Source organism: Vicugna pacos, chromosome 4 (assembly GCF_048564905.1).
Source record: "Vicugna pacos chromosome 4, VicPac4, whole genome shotgun sequence".
NCBI lineage: Eukaryota > Metazoa > Chordata > Mammalia > Artiodactyla > Camelidae > Vicugna > Vicugna pacos.
In genome coordinates this window covers 56,539,300-56,555,097 of record NC_132990.1, presented here as the reverse complement: position 1 = coordinate 56,555,097, position 15,798 = coordinate 56,539,300, and the positions used below count along the sequence as shown (strand labels likewise).

At 44.2% G+C, this 15,798-nt stretch overlaps 1 long non-coding RNA gene across 1 annotated transcript in view; it reads left to right on the top strand.

Annotated features, from left to right (window-relative positions):
• The window catches only part of LOC116280330 (uncharacterized), a 284,498-nt gene that overhangs the window by 34,523 nt on the left and 234,177 nt on the right, over window positions 1-15,798 (top strand). The gene's annotated exons all lie outside the window — the stretch shown is intronic.

The window sequence follows — 15,798 nt, the reverse complement described above, 5'->3', positions numbered from 1 at the left end:
CTCGCTGCTTCCCACAGTTTCTTCTCCCCTCCTTGTGGGACAGAAGGGCTTGCTTTTTATATTCTGTTGACTGTCTAGGGAGCTTTGGATGAACTGGTTCTGTCTTCATGTTACACAGCCGCTGTGAGTAAGCCCTTGAATCATGAGTCCTAGGACCCCCACCAAGGTCAGGGGCTTCTGGAAAGAACCCAGATTCTCTGCATCCCAGAGCATCAGCCCACACTTCAGAGACAGCCCAGCAACGATCTCTGAAGGTGCTTCTGGTTATGAGAAGGCGTGAGATGTGGATTGGATGGTCCAAATGTGATGCCTCCCACTTGGAGTAGAAGAAGACGGCTTGAGATCTATCATGAAGGCTTCTAGCTGCTCTCCATTAACGAGATGCCCATGACTCTTGTGTACCCTGCCCACAGCCCCCTGTGGGGTCTGCTCAATAGGATCGTCTCTTAGAATTAAAAAGGATGTTTGTTATGATTTTATCCAACTGAAGGGTTGAAGGAAAATATTAAAAAACTAGGGATTCAAGACAACATTGCGCCTCTGAGATTTGCCTCTCTGCTGTTATTTCAAACTTCAAATAAAAATCCACAAAACCATTTTCAAAAATGTGGACATCAAGGGAATCACCGAACAACCCTGAGGTCATGGGCATTCGGGCCAGGTGCCGGCTTTCAGCACGGTGTTGTTTGACCTCAGAATTTTGTTTTTGCTTTTCCACTGTGAATGCTAGATAATATTTAATATAAGGCTCAGGGAAGCAGGGCAGGATAATAGCATTGACACGACGCTTGCTGGAGAAACAAGAAACATTTAGTAACTTACATACTCAGGCAAAATAAAAATAATTTGCTACTTGAATGCGTTTTGTTATAGCAATGTTTGGTGCGGTAGGTTTTTGTATCACAAGGAATAGCTATGTGAGTTGGGTAAAATATGGGGTGCTTTTGGTTTTCATTAAAACAAAATAAAACAAAGGAAAATAAAACAAAAAAGGAGAACAGGAACAGAACATCCTCTGCTTCCCTGTAAAACCCTAAAGATGCTGTCCCGAGGAGTAATAATTCTGCCAGTGTCTGCTTTCTTGTTGGTTGGTGAGGAACACAGTGCCTCCCCCTCTTCCCGCTTGCATGTCCCCACGCAGAGCTCCACCCACCCTTATAGAAGCAGATGTGTAAGATGCAGAGTTCATGTCGCTTCTTAATGGTGCAACTCTGGGCACCAGATGAGCTCAACCATTCCTACTGCTGCTGTTGCGTATTTTCAGAAGAGTTTTCAGAAGGGTGAGGGAATCTGCTTGGCTCAGGCTGTAACTGAGGGGTATCTAATTCCCCACCCACTTCAGGATCCCCGGAGAACCCAGGAGGACACAAGGAGTTGTCTTTTCATGAAGGCTCTGAGCAAGATGGTGATCTGCCCTTAGGGCTGCCTACCTGACTGTAGTGCTTTGAGATCAAGCTCCTCATTCAACCTTTGGACTTTTATTGAGAACCACGTGGGAGACTCTCTGCTAGGGACTGTATTCCAAAGTGACAATGACATGGGCCCTGTCTTTATGGAGGCCACAGTCTAATCAGAGAGGAGAGGAATCATGCAAGTCTCCCCTGAGGACGGTCCACCAACTCAATGCTGGGTAAAGAGAAGGAAGTAGGGGGACAAGAGGAGGGAGGTTTCAGAAACAAGAGTGCCGCGCACAGATCCGAGAGAGAGAGAGGCATAAGGCCGATGGTGATGAAAGATGGGCTATATGTAGGCAGGGAAGGGTCAGATTATGGAAGGCTTTTTTTTTAAGCCAAACAAAGGAGCTTGGACTGAGGGCCATGGAGAGTCACCAGAGGATTTTAGCCATGAGTCGCATGACCAGACCCGATCACATTTTATAAAGGTCACTCCTACTTGCATAGAATCAGTTGCAATCAGACAAGAATCGAGGCGGGGAGAACTGATGGGAGGCTGACACAGTGATCCAGGTTAAGACGTGATACTGACTTGATCTAAGGCGACAACAAGAAAACGATATAGAATTAAGAGATATTCACAGGCAGAATGAGTACATTTTCTTAAAGCAATTGTACAAGACGAGTGAGGGAGCTGGAAGAAGCAATAACTACCTCCAGTTTTCCTGGCTTGGGCAAAATGTGCTGACAGCATCCCATCAATTAGAAATTCAGAAAGAGGAGGAGGGAAGGGCATGAGTTAAGCTTTAGACGTGAGGTGCTTGTAAGACAACCGAGTAGAGATGTGTGTTCAGCAGATAGTAAGACATTCGTCTGGAGATCAGAACGGGGAGCAGGGCTGCCATTAGCATAAGTGGTGGCTGAAACCATGGCAATATTGGAATGAATTTACTTGTTAGCATGAAATCTGAAGCAACTGAATAAATAAAGGAAGGAAGTCATCCAGGGAGCAAGCAGAAGGAAGAGAGAACCAGCCATGGGTGGGCCTGGTTTTCTTTCTCTGTGACCATATATATCACCTAACGAGGGACTCACTGATCTGGCTGTGTCACGTTGAAGATGGGGGGGACACTTTGGGAAGCCCCAGACATCATGCAATTCAATATCAGTAGATTTTTTTTTAAATGCTGTGCTTTGGTATCTTTGTAACCAAGTTAAGTTGTAAAATACAGAATTTCAGTGATTCTATAATCTGATGGTCAAATAACCAAAACCAGTATTTTTTAAAAAAGAGATAAGGTTGATTTCCTGCCTCAGCAATGACGTGAATACAAACATGGCCACAAAAAGTGAAAATAATCTTCCCAGAGGTGCTGGCCTATCCCTGGCTGGGCCCGTTCTTCTCGGTGTTGGAGACCCTCAATCCTAATACGTCCACTGTCTTTTGAATAGCTCCTGGCAAGATGCTTAGAAGCAGCACAAAATTTTAGTGTAAAATGTGGTCCATTTCACTTACATCCGGGGAATGTGACTTGCATACGTTCTGTTACACATCGCTGCTCGCCCCGTGTCGTCCTCGTCACCACTGTCCTCCCGCCTCCCAAATGCCAGGCTGGTATCAGAATAGAGAGAGGATTAGCAGGAAAATTCTCTCTCATCAGCCCCGTTCTAACCACACCACAGAGCCTATTGCATATTCTACCTTGGCTGTAAGTGGAGCCACTCTTCACATGAATAGGACTTAAGTGCATGCCAGGAGTCTAAATTATGCAATGGAGACCATCCCTGTGTTTCAGAGAGGAGAATTCAGCCCTAAATGATGGGGCCAGAAGTCGTACTTGGAGTTTCCAATTGTTCTGTCTTTCAGCACCCCCCAAAAGCTTGCAGCTTTCATATGAAGCTCTTTCCAAAAGCAAACTATGCCAGCGTTATTTTTTTTTTTGACTTAACACAAATGTTCTTTGGCAACTCAAAGACACATGAAAAGCAAGAGTAGAAAAAAGTAAGGAGCCTTCAGTGGGTGGTCCATGCTTGTTTTCTGACACCGTGAATTTAATGCTTATCCAGGTGTGTGCACAAATCAGTGGCTAGTGTAATTTAAGCTCTAACTTTTCTGCAGTAGTAAGGGTCTCAGAGATAGGAACGAGGCTGTGTTTCTCCTATAAATTCAGGCACTGCTGGGCAGGTGCTCAGATTTCTGCTTGAGAACTTGAGAGCATTTGGGGATCCTCACTGGAGGATCCTCACTGGAGGAATCATGTAGCTCAGCGATTGAGCTGATGGCCAGTTCTCAGGCTGAGTCTCATCCAAACCATGGGGAATAAAAATCCCATCTTAGCATTACAGGAAGGGAGGAGGGAACCGTCATGAAAATAAGAAAGTCAAGGTGTACACCTTGGCTCAGAAGTAACAACAATGAGGAAAAGTTATGAAGTATCTCTTTATATGACAAGCTCTAGGCTGGTGCTTTATAACCCACGATGCAAGTATTATTATTCTTCCTATTTTACAGCTGAGGAAGGCGAGGCACAGGGAGATTGTGTCCCTTGCTGAAGTTTACACATCTAATCAGCAGACAAGAAAGGATTTGAGCCCAGGTGCACCTGATTCCATAGCCTGTTGTCCTACCCTCATATTATAATGGAAACTAGCAGCGTGATGCAGAAGGGAGCATGGTTTCACCCTGATATAAGTATTGCTGCTCTGGCTTTCTTTTGATTTTCATTTGCATGGAATACCTTTTCCATCCCCTCACTTTCAGTCTGTGTGTGTCTCTAGATCTGAGGTGAGTCTCTTGTAGGCAGCCACGGATACAAGAAATGTTCAGCCACTCTATGTCTTTTGATTGCAGCATTTAGTCCATTTACATTTCAGGAAATTAATGATATGTAAGTTCTCAATGCCATTTTGTTAATTTGGAGTTGTTCGTGTAGGTCTCCCCACCCCCCACCCCCTTCTTCTTTTGTTCTCTTGTGGTTTGGTGACTATTCTCAGTGTTATGTTTGGATTCCTTTTGTGTGTGTGTCTGAATATCTATTACAGGTTTTTGGTTCGTGTATATATCCACTATAGATTTTTGTATAGTATTCTCCCTATATACATGTCACTGTTTTAAATTGATTATAGCTTAATTTCAAATGCATTTTTTTAAAAAATGCTGCATTTGTACTCTCCTCCCCTCGTGATTTTTGATATCATATTTTACATCTAATTGTTTAGTGTATCCCTTAACTGCTCGTTGTGGATATAGATGATTTTACTAGTTATGTCTTTCAGCCTCCCTACGAGCTTGTGTGTGGATGATTTCCTACCTTTCTTGTGTGTTTGCCTTTACTGGTGAGCTTTGTGATTTCATAATTTTCTTGTTTCTAGCTGGGGACTTTTCTTTTTGGCCTAGAGAAGTTCCTTTAACATTTGTCGTAAAGCTGGTTTGGTGGTGTTGAACTCTTGTAGCTTTTACGTGTCTGTAAAGCTTTGGATTTCTCCATCTAATCTGAAAGAGACCCTCACTGAGTAGAGTATCCTTGGTGGTAGGTTTTCCCCTTTCACCACTTTAAATATGTTGTACCTCTCCCTTCTGGCCTGCAGAGTTTCTGCTGAAAAGTCAGCTGATAGCCTTATGGGAGTTGCCTCGTATGTTATTTGTTGCTTTTCCCATGCACCTTTTAATATTCTCTCTTTATCTTTAATTTTTGTCATTTTACTTTCCATGTGGCTTGGTGTGTTCCTCTTTGAGCTAACTGTGTATGGGACTCTGTGCTTCTTGGACTTGGGTGACTGTTTTCTTTCCCAGGTTAGGAAAGTTTTCAGCTATTATATCTTCAGATATGTTCTCAGGCCTTTTCTCTCTCTTTTCTCCTTCTGAGACTCCTTTAAGGTAAATATTAGTGTGCTTGATGTTGTCTGAGAGGTCTCTTAAGTTGCCTTCATTTCTTTTTATTCTTTTTTCCTTTTTCTGCTCAGCATCAGTGATTTCTACTACTCTGTCTTCTAGCTCACTGATCCATTCCTCTGTATCACTTAATCTACTGTTGATTCCTTCTAGTGTATTTTTCATATCAGTTTTTAGATTCTTCATCTCTGTTTGGTTGTTCTTTGTATTTTTTAACTATTTGTCAAAAATGTCTGACTTCTTGCTCTGTGCATCCATTCTTCTCCCAAGTTCTTTGAATTCTTTACAGTCATTATTCTAAACTCTTTCTCAGGTAGATTGCCTATCTCCACTTCACTTAGTTCTTCTGAGGTGTTACCTTGTTCCTTCATTTGGAACATGTTCTTCTGCCACCTCATTTTGTCTAATTTGCTATTTGTATTTCTCTGTATGTGATAGGTTAGTTATGTGTTTTTGACCTTGGAAAAGTAGCCCTCTGTATGAGATGTCCCATGAGTCTCAGCAGTGCACTCCCCTCTTGTCACCCAAGCTATATGCTCCAGTGGTTCCCCCTAAGAGGGCTGCGTGAGTCCCTCTGCTGTGATGGGCTGACTGTGTGGGCACTGGGGTAGGCTTGGTTGGGCCCCAGTCTGGTTGGTTGCCAGGTCCTGCCTTGTGTCAATGCTACTGGCTGCTGTTCAGTGGGGCCTGTTCATGAGGTGGCTGGTTGAGGAATCCTAGGGGGCCCCAGGGCTAGTGGTATCTCCCTGGTGGGTGGAATCAGGGTCCAGAACACTCTGGGTCTGTTGCCCACCCACTGGTGGGTGAAGCCAGGTCCTGTGGTTAGTGCTGGACTACTGGCAGGCAGAGCTGGCCCCTGGAATCTGACTTCAAGCCCAGGGATCCCAGAGCTGGGATCAGATGGCTAGTGTGGGGCGGTGGTTCCTGGCCCAGTGAATATGGGGTCCATGGTGTCCCAAAGCTTGCATTGGCCTGCCAGTGGGCAGGGCGCGGGCGCATCTGGTCTCAGGGCAGGGTCTGGCTTGCTGTAAGTGGGCTGGGCCCGCAAGCTGCCAGTCTTGTAGTTTTCTTGCATCTGGTGTCTGCCCCCCGGTGAGCGAGGCTGGTCTAGTGGCTTGGGCAGGCTTCCTGGCAGGAGAGGCTGGTGCCTGCCCACTGGTGGGCATAACTGGGTCTTGGTCCTCTGGAGGGCTGGGTTGTATCTGGGGAATATCTAGGCAGCTGTGGGCTCAGGAAGTCTTTGGGCAGCCTGTCTGCTGATGGATGGGGCTGTGTCCCTGCCCAGCGAGTTGTTTGGCCTAAGGCATCCCCGTACTGGTGTCTAAAGGCTGTTGGGCAGGGCCAGGTCTTGGAGCTAATGAGCTGATAGCGCTGCCAGCGCTGGCTTTCATGGTAGGAGGAGCTCCCAAATATGGCTGTTACCAGAGTCTATGTCCCCAGTGTGAGCCATAGCCTCCTCCCCGCTCCGCCCATCCCTCGCCTCTTCAGGAAGACTCTCCAAGACCAGCAGGTAGGTCTGGCTCAGGCTCCTATCAAGTTACTGCTTTTTTTCCTGGATCCCGGTGTGTGTGAAATTTTGTGTGCACCCTTTAAGAGTGAAGTCTCTATTTCCCCCAGTCTTGTGGGGCTCTTGAAATTAAGCCCCACTGGCCTTAAAAGCCAAATGCTCCGGGGGCTCGTCCTCCTGGTGCAGGGTCCCTGGGCTCAGAACCCTCGCTCCTGCGGGAGAACTTCTGCAGTGTAATTATTCAGTCTGTGGGTCGCTCACCCCAAGGAGGGGGAAGGGATTTGATTATACTCTGAGTCTGCCCCTCCTCCCCATCTCATTGAGGCTCTTACTTCATGTCTTTAGCTGTAGATCTTTTTCTGGAAGGTTCCAGTCTTTTTCATTGATGGTGTTCCTGCAGATAGTTGTGATTTTGTTGTGCTTGTGAGAGGAGGTGAGCTCAGGGTCTTTTTTCTGCACCATCTTGGACGATCTCTGATTTCACCCTTTTAAAATGGCCTGGGCTCCAGGCTGGGGGAGAGGGTTCTAGGTGCCGTTCCTGAGGGAGCCTGAGGGAGCTGAAGACATCATCAGACAGACAGAACTGCCAGGGGAACTGACCACCAAAACTATTCTCCAGGCTGACAATTGAGTGCAACACACAGAAAGGGGACTGTTTCTGCCACCCAGACACGCCTCCCTGTTTCTGCTTTTCAGCTTGCTGACTACGAACGAGAAAGGGCAGTGGCTAGAACTCTGCCAGCACAGGTGACAATGTGCGACACAGCAGGAGCCGCAGGAACAACAAGGCTGGCCCCACATTCAGCGTGACTCTGGAGAGAGTCACCGCAAGAGACACAGAAGTTGAGTCATGATTGTTCTGAGTCATTGCAGGAACCCCAAAATATGAGTTAATGACTTCAGTGGGGGCTGGGGCACTGGAGATTTTGCTCCAGGAAACTCCCTGCCCTGGCTTAGCACAGACTCTCTAGATCGGCTTCGGTGTTCCTTAAACCTGCCACCTTGTTCCCACCTTGTGGCCTTGCTGCCGCTCTGCCCAGAACGCCACCTAGAGGGCGCTCCGTCTTGGCCTTCACGGCTTAGTTGCGAGGTCATCTCTTTGGGGTGACACTGTCTCATCAGATCGGCAGCCTTTTCCCAGTGCCCGTGCACTAGCCACTCTCAGCCACATAGCCCTGCTTTCTGTTCCCACAGCACTTCAGTTATCTTGTTCCACTTGTTTGTTTACATATGTTTACTATCTCTCCCTCTTCCTTGGAATGCAGGCTCCCGAGACCTCATCTGTTTCGCTCAGAGCTCTCCTCCAGCACACAGAACTCTGCCTCATTTAGTGAATGCTGAATAAATACTTCTTGAACTAATGAATGGGTGAATGAATCAATGAGAGGAATATAGCTGTGTCATTATCATGATTGTGACCTTTTGGGGCCACCAAGCCCTCAGTGGCTGGCAGAAACGTGTTCCCCGATGGGTAAGGCTCAGACAATTTACTCAGAAACTGATTGAGAGGAAGAAAAGAATAGTCAGATATAGCACCTTTCATGGGCCAAGGTCATCGCACGCTAAATGCAATGCTAAATCGTGTAGCTGCTGCAGGTGAAGAAACGTAGGCATAGGCTGCGTGGGCAGTCACGTGGAGAGCAGAGACATGCACTCAAGTAGAGTTCTAAGTATTCTGTTACTCTCTCTGTTTTACAAATTGGGCACAGAAAGATTTAGTAATTTGCATAAAGCCATTTAGCTAAAAAGTAGAGGTTAGCTCTGAAGTCCAGGCGCCTTCCTAGTCACTGGACTGTAATGGCACCTTCCACACCAGATGAAGGCAAGTCTTCCTAGGAGGGGACAGTGAATCCAGGACTGTTGGGAAAAGGGGACCGTGGGAAGGGACCTCCAAGCCTAGGTTATCTGCCTGAGCCAAAGCCTGCTATGTGCTTCCCTGCCTCCTGACATTCTTCCTCATCTGCCAGAAATCCATATATTCTTGGAACTGTTGCTGCCTCTGATTTCTGGGTAAATGACACAGTGGAAACTGGAGTAAACAAGATTCATGCAGGCTGTCGCTTCTTTTGGAGCCGTTCTGTCTTTGCTGTCTCTGAGACAGGCCCGTGGGGTCCTGAGTGCTTGTTGGCGGAAACAAGCGTGGCCAGGTGGTCCAGCCTGGAGGTGCTGCCCTGTGAAGGGTGGAGATAGTGCCCACTCCTGATGGCCCCCCATTTGCATGTCATGTGTAACAATTACGTAGCCTCGCAGCAGCCTGGTTGCCAGCGGGCTCACACCCCATTGCAGTATAATCACATCTAATCTCATTGAGCTCTGCTCAAAATAGCCATAATTGGTGGTTTTATCTAAATCAATAAAGACAGCTTCTACATATTGATTATCATCCAGGGTATAAAATCATCATCAGTTACCTGGAAAAGAGAAGCAGGCTGCCAAGGGAAAAGGTCAGATATTCCATTTGAACAGGGGTGGGAAGGGGGAGGCAGAACCGGTGAATTTTAAGGTAATAGTATCAAATTACCCGAAAATGCACACAGTGTATTCTTGTAATTTGCAACAACAGAGAGCCCAGAAATAGGTCAATCATTTAAGTGAGTCCTCAAGTCTTTTCTCTCGGTGATGCGCTGAGCTGGCTTGTATTAGCAGTCTTAAAGGGGCTGGGGCCAACCAAGGCAGAGAGAGCCACGGAGCTCCTTCCTTCTTGAAGTTTACAACCCAACAGTGGTCCAATTTCAGTCGAAGCGATGGCACAACCGGATTTTTTTGTATCCAGTTAATGATCAACAGAGATTTTCAGCTACTGTCATCAGTGACTATGGGAAGAGTTACGAGGGAGATGGTGACTGGACCAGTCCCTCTGAGAAACTGGGAGGCAGAGAGTGGAGATGTTCACTACCCAAAGAAGTTGGGAGGCATTTTCCGTAGTGGCACAGGAAGAGTCTGCCCAGTTCTGAAGGGTACATTTCTAGCCACAGAATCTGTTATTTATTGCAAGATGGAGCTCATTATTCTCTTCTTCTTTCTAGCAAATATTAGAACAAAAATTGCATTAAATGGCTCAACATCATTCATGAAAAACACAATAAAAAGAAGACAATCCATTCATAATCTTTTTATTCCAACATAATAAAAGTGGTCTTGGGCAATTCTTGAGCCCAGTTTCTTCTTCTGTTAAATGGAGCTGACAGTGATGACATCTTCTGCGTAGGGTTTTTATGACGAATTTAAATATATACATATAATAATGGGAGATAGAAAGATAGATACATGGAACTCAACAAATAGCTACAGAATTTGCCTTTTACAAGTTGTTTCTGTGAGTTCTCTTAAAGTTTTTATCCAGATGACTATATCAGTTTTATACAGCTATGGTTATTATAGAAATATCTCCTTCAATTTTTCCTCCTGGTTCTTTCTTCATAAATATGCCATTATAAGAGCTGCATAAAATTCTGTTAAATGGATATTTACTTAATTTACCTCCTATTGGAAGATACCATCTTTCTTTGATAGATAATATTTCAATGACTGTCTCTGGCCCATCAATTATTCTTCCTTTTGGATTATTTTTCTCAGTACAATGTGAAGTGGCTTTTTTGGGGGTCAAAGGTACTGTGATACCACAGACACTGGAAATATAAAGGCTTAACCCAGCAGGGAAATCATACCAAAAGTCTTAGGGGAATAGCAGTCAGAGCCAGAGTTAGTTTATACTGCAAGAATATTAGGCAAATCCATACAGTTCCCATTTTAAATGTGGAAAAACTGAAAATCCGGAGAGGATATTTAAGAATAGACTCGTAAAACAGTCAAGAAATAGACCAATGGCCTTCAGCTGCTGTAGGATGTTGCTGAGGAAAAGTAGGCTTGTCAACAGTATTCTTGCAGATTCTGAGCTGGAAGGCCGTGCCGTAGCAGGAGCGGAGGGACCAGGGTGTGAGAGAGGAGGGAACACAGGAGCATAGCTTGACGGAATACAATCTGTCAGTGGCTGGCTGTTAAGATCAACTGTGACATGTCCGTTAATGATCCCCAGGCTTTTATCAAAATGGAAGATCCCAGTGTTCCCTTCTGAGGTGCTGGTTGCATGGCATTCCTGCCGGGTGGAGATTTGCCTTCCCTTGTTCCTTTCAAGGGGGCGGAGAGAGGAGGCAGATTTTCACCATCACCGGCTGGATTTTATTTAACTTAATTATTGCAATTATAATCTTGAATGAGCTTCTAGGAGATTTTTGGTTTACGAACAGTGACTCTATTTTTCATATTTTGGAATGGTAAATAATAAACAGAATAAAATTAGCAGAATAAACGAAGAGGATAAAATGGGGTCACACAAAGGCTAAGTTTTTTGGCCTTTGATTACATTTATCTTTATAAACCGAAGTGTTCCTTGATGGCAATATTCAATACAAACCTAGAAAGAAGATGGTCTTCCAAATACACGGTCACAAAGAAAGAGGACAGAGCCAAGCCGCTGAATTGCTGCTGCCAGGCCCCAGGGTCCATCCTTAGTACTTACTGCTGCTCACTTTGTACATTTTCCCTGGATTATGGGATCTAATTCCACGACTTCAGTTATACTGTCTATGGAGATGACTCCAGTGTCCACATCTCCAGCTAAGGCCTCTCTCATGTTCTAGACTGGCAGGAATGGAACATCTACCCACTTCTCCAGTTGCATATCCCTTGAGCACCTGTAATTCAAAAGAACTTTTTGTCCTCCATATCTCGTCCCCTCCCCCACGGTACCCCCTAACTTCATTCCAAGTGCTTCTCCCCTGTCTTTGAAGTGTCTAGAACGGCTCTGTCATCCACCCAGTCACCAGCCAGACCAGGGCTTTATCCTCTCCTTCCTCCCTCTTGTGTTCAGGCAATCATCCATTTATCCATTTTATCTGCTGAGTATCCCTGGGAACCACCCCGCTCCTCTCAATCTCTGTCATGTCTGCTCTGGGTCATTCCCTGACCATCTCTGGCCTGGGCCAGGCTAACAGCTCCTTCAATGGCCTCCCTGTTTCCAGCCTGGACTGTCTACAATCTATCTTTACTTGGCAGCCAACATTCATATCTTAATAAACAAATGTGACCATGTCACTTCCTTGCTTAAACCTTTTCAGTTATTTAAAACATGTTATACTAGGAAGTCAGTACGTAACATACACGTGTGTGTGTGTGTGTGTGTGTGTGTGTGTGTGTGTGTGTGTGTATGTGTGTGAAATGAATGAGTGAGTATCAGGTACAGAAATTTTTAACTCAAGCCCTTCCTAAACTGCCTCTGCCTCCATTTCTAGCCATATGTCCTGTAATTTCTTACCCATTACTTTGTATACTAATAGTTTCACAGATGCACCGTATTGCTTCACTTCTCTGGACAGGCCTGGAAAGCTCTTCCTCATTTTCTTCACTGGGATAATTTTTAGACTTCCTGTGGGACTCAGCTTATGTGTCACTTCCTCTGGCTCACCAGTTTTTTTCTTTCTTTTTTTTCCTATTGCCTTCGTATTTATTTATTTATTATTTTTTATTTTTTAATTGAAGTATAGTCAGTTTACAATGTTGTGTTCATTTCTTGTGTACAGCATAATGGTTCATATATATATATATATTCCTTTTCATATTCTTTTGTATTATAGGCTATTACAAGGTATTGAATATAGTTTCCTGTGCTATACAGAAGAAACCTGTTGTTTATCTAATTTATGTATAGTGGTTAGTATCTGCAAATCCTGAACTCACAATTTATCCCTCCAACCTTCTCTTTCCCTTGCTGCCGGTAACCATAAGTTTGTTTTCTATGTCTGTAAGTCTGTTTCTGCTTTGTAAATAAGTTCATTTGTATCATTGTTTTAGATTTCACATATAAGTGACATATTTTTCTTTCTCTTTGGGGCTTACTTCACATAGAATGATGATTTCTAGGCCCATCCATGTTGCTGCAAATGGCATTATTTTATTCTTTTTTGTGGCTGTGTAATATTCCACTGTATATACATAGCACAACTTCTTTATCCAGTCATCTATTGATGGAAATTTAGGTTGTTTCCATGTCTTGGCTATTGTAAATAGTGCTGCTGTGAACTTTGGGGTGCATGCATCTTTTTGAATTAGAGTTTTCTCTGCATATATGCCCAGGAATGGGACTCCTAGATCCTATGATAAGTCTATTTTTAGTTTTTAAAGAAATCCTCATACTGTTTTCCATAATGGCGGCACCAAACTGCACTCCCACCAGCAGTGTAGGAGGGTTCCCTTTTCTCCACAGCCTCTCCAGCATTTATTGTTTGTGGACTTCTGAATGATAGCCATTCTGACTGGTGTGAGGTGATACCTCATTGTTGGCTCACAATTTCTAATTCAGTTTTTCTCAAACACTTAGTTATCCTACTATGTGCCAGGAACTGTGTTAGGCCCTGGGAACAAAACAACAAATTAGATCACCTCTGCCCTCGAGAGAGGAGGGAAGAGACACATGAGGAGACAGACATGGAAACAACTATCATTCATTTATTGGAAGAGAGACTATGAGGAATGTAAGGAAATGGTGAACAAGAAGGAGGAGAAATACAAAATTTAGTTTATCAGCTCTACCTGTAGAAATTGAGGAGTTGGTGGTAAAAAAAAATATTCCAAGCAAATGGGCCAGCATGTACAAACACATGGGAGTATGAAAGGGACTGGAGGGTGATGTCATGGGTTGAACTGCATCCCCCCAAATTCCTATGTTGAGGTCCTAATCCCCAATACCTCAGAATGTGATCTTATTTGGAAATAGGGTCTTTACAGAGTTGGTCAAGGTAAATTGAGTGGTGTCCTTCTAAGAAGAGGAAACAGACACATAGAGAGGGATGACAATGTAAAGACACAGGGGGAGGGGGCGTGGGTAGAGCTCAGTGGTAGAGAGCGTGCTTAGCATGTACAAGGTCCTGGGTTCAATTCCCAGTACCTCCATTAAAAAATAAATAAATACAAAATAAAAGAAAAGAAAAGACACAGGGAGAAGGCGACCACCTACAAGCCAAAGAGAGACCTGGAACGAATTTGTCCCTCATGGCTCTCGGAAGGAATCAATACCTTGATCTCCAACTTCTAGCCTCTGGAATTCATAAGACAATGAATTTCTGTCATTTAGTCATCCAGTCTGCGGTACTTTGGTACAGAGGCTTCAGGAAACTAATACAGATGGTAATTGTTTGGGGTCTGAAGATGATCGGAATGGGCAGCGTTGAGAACAAATTATGGGACGTCATATGATACACAGAGGTTTCCTTTTCCAATTAAGCTTTGGAAATTTATTTTGTCAGTGATGAAGAGCAGTGAAGACAATGAAGCAATTTAAGACTGAGTTTCGGAAAGCTCATTCTGGTGTCTAGGCAGAGGACGAGTCAGAGGAGGGGAAGCATGGGGAGCGACTGACTGCAAAGCAGCTGTGGCAGCAGTTCAGATGGGAGGGTTGGAGAGCCTGGGCCAGTGCATGGCTGGGGTTTGGAGAAGATGAAACAGTATGAGAAAAAAAATGTAGGAGGGAACATTGGCAGGACTCGGTGGCTTGACCTGATGTGGGAGCGAGTGACACTGCCAAATCGCCTTAACTGCATTTGTCTTTATATTATGTGGAGCTCACTGAGCCTGTGCCTGAAAGTGCAAACAAACAAGACAAACCGAAGAAGACGCTGATACAGACAATAATATGCTTCCTCCCAAAGAGTCTCCAGCCCTGAGTCAGACATCACGGCACAGTTCAGACAATTAGAAGTCATAATCCTAATGCTTCAGTCCTTAAGAACACTTGGAACTGATGAAGATTGATTATGTATAAAGCCTACAAACAAATGAAACTCTTAAAAGAAGTTAGCAAGAGAATTATAATGAAAGAAAACGTCATTGGGCTCTCTTCCTTCTGGAGACAGCAAAGAACATTCTTTCTTCCTCCCTATCTCCCTTCATTCATCTTCTTTTTTTCTCTGTTTTTCCCTCTATTTTTTAAATTGAAGTGCAGTCAGTTTACAATGTTGTGTCAATTTCTGGTGTGCAGCATCATGTTTCAGTCATGCATATACATACAGATATTCATTTTCATTATAGGTGACGACAAGATATTACATTTAGTTTCCTGTGCTATATAGTAGAAACTTGTTGTTCAATCTATATAGAGTAGTTAGTAGCAAGAAAGATACCACCCTTTCCTTCTTTTCCTCTTCCCTCCTTGCAGCAAAGAATTACTGAGCTCCAGCTCGTGAGGTGCTACGTTAAATGCTAGGAGTTTATGATTTCCTGGAGGAGAGATGTATGAACCAAGGATCGTAATCTGGTGTAGTAAATAAAAGCTGTAGGCGCTCCGAGCTGATTGGCAATGTCTGCTCTGATCAAAGGAATTAGGAAAGACTTCCCAGAAGTGGTGACCCTTGAGCTAGATCTTCAAAGCGACAGGGAAGGGCTCAAAGTCCTGGAGTGTGGGAGAGTGTGGTGCCTTTGGGGAAATGCAAACGGTTGTGTGACTGCTGAGTTAGGACATCTTGGGTCAGACAGAAGCCAAGTGCAGAGGTTGGAGGAACGGCCTGGAGCTCTGAGCTTGCAGGTCTGCCATTTTGCCACTGAAATCACCAGTGTGGACTGTGATACCAGAAAACGTTTGATTCCAGAGAGGAGAGAGGATTTTCCCGACACTCTTTTCTCAATCATCCAGCTTTCAAAATAATCCCAGTAAGATTGTGGGTAAAGAAATGAATCTAAACTTGGCAAGCTTTCCTAGAGCAACAAGTTCTAATCACGGTTAAAAAAATATTTTTTTAGGTCTCACTGTGGAAAACTGAGCAGACTTCTTACAGGCTCTGCTATTAACTTTTTTTTTAATTGAAGTATGTTTGATTTACACTGTTGTGTTAGTTTCGGGTGTACAGCATAGGGATTCAGTTATACATATATACACATTCCTTTTCATATTCTTTTTCATTATAGGTTATTGGAAGATACTGAATGTAGTTCCCTGTGCTATACCTTAAGACCTT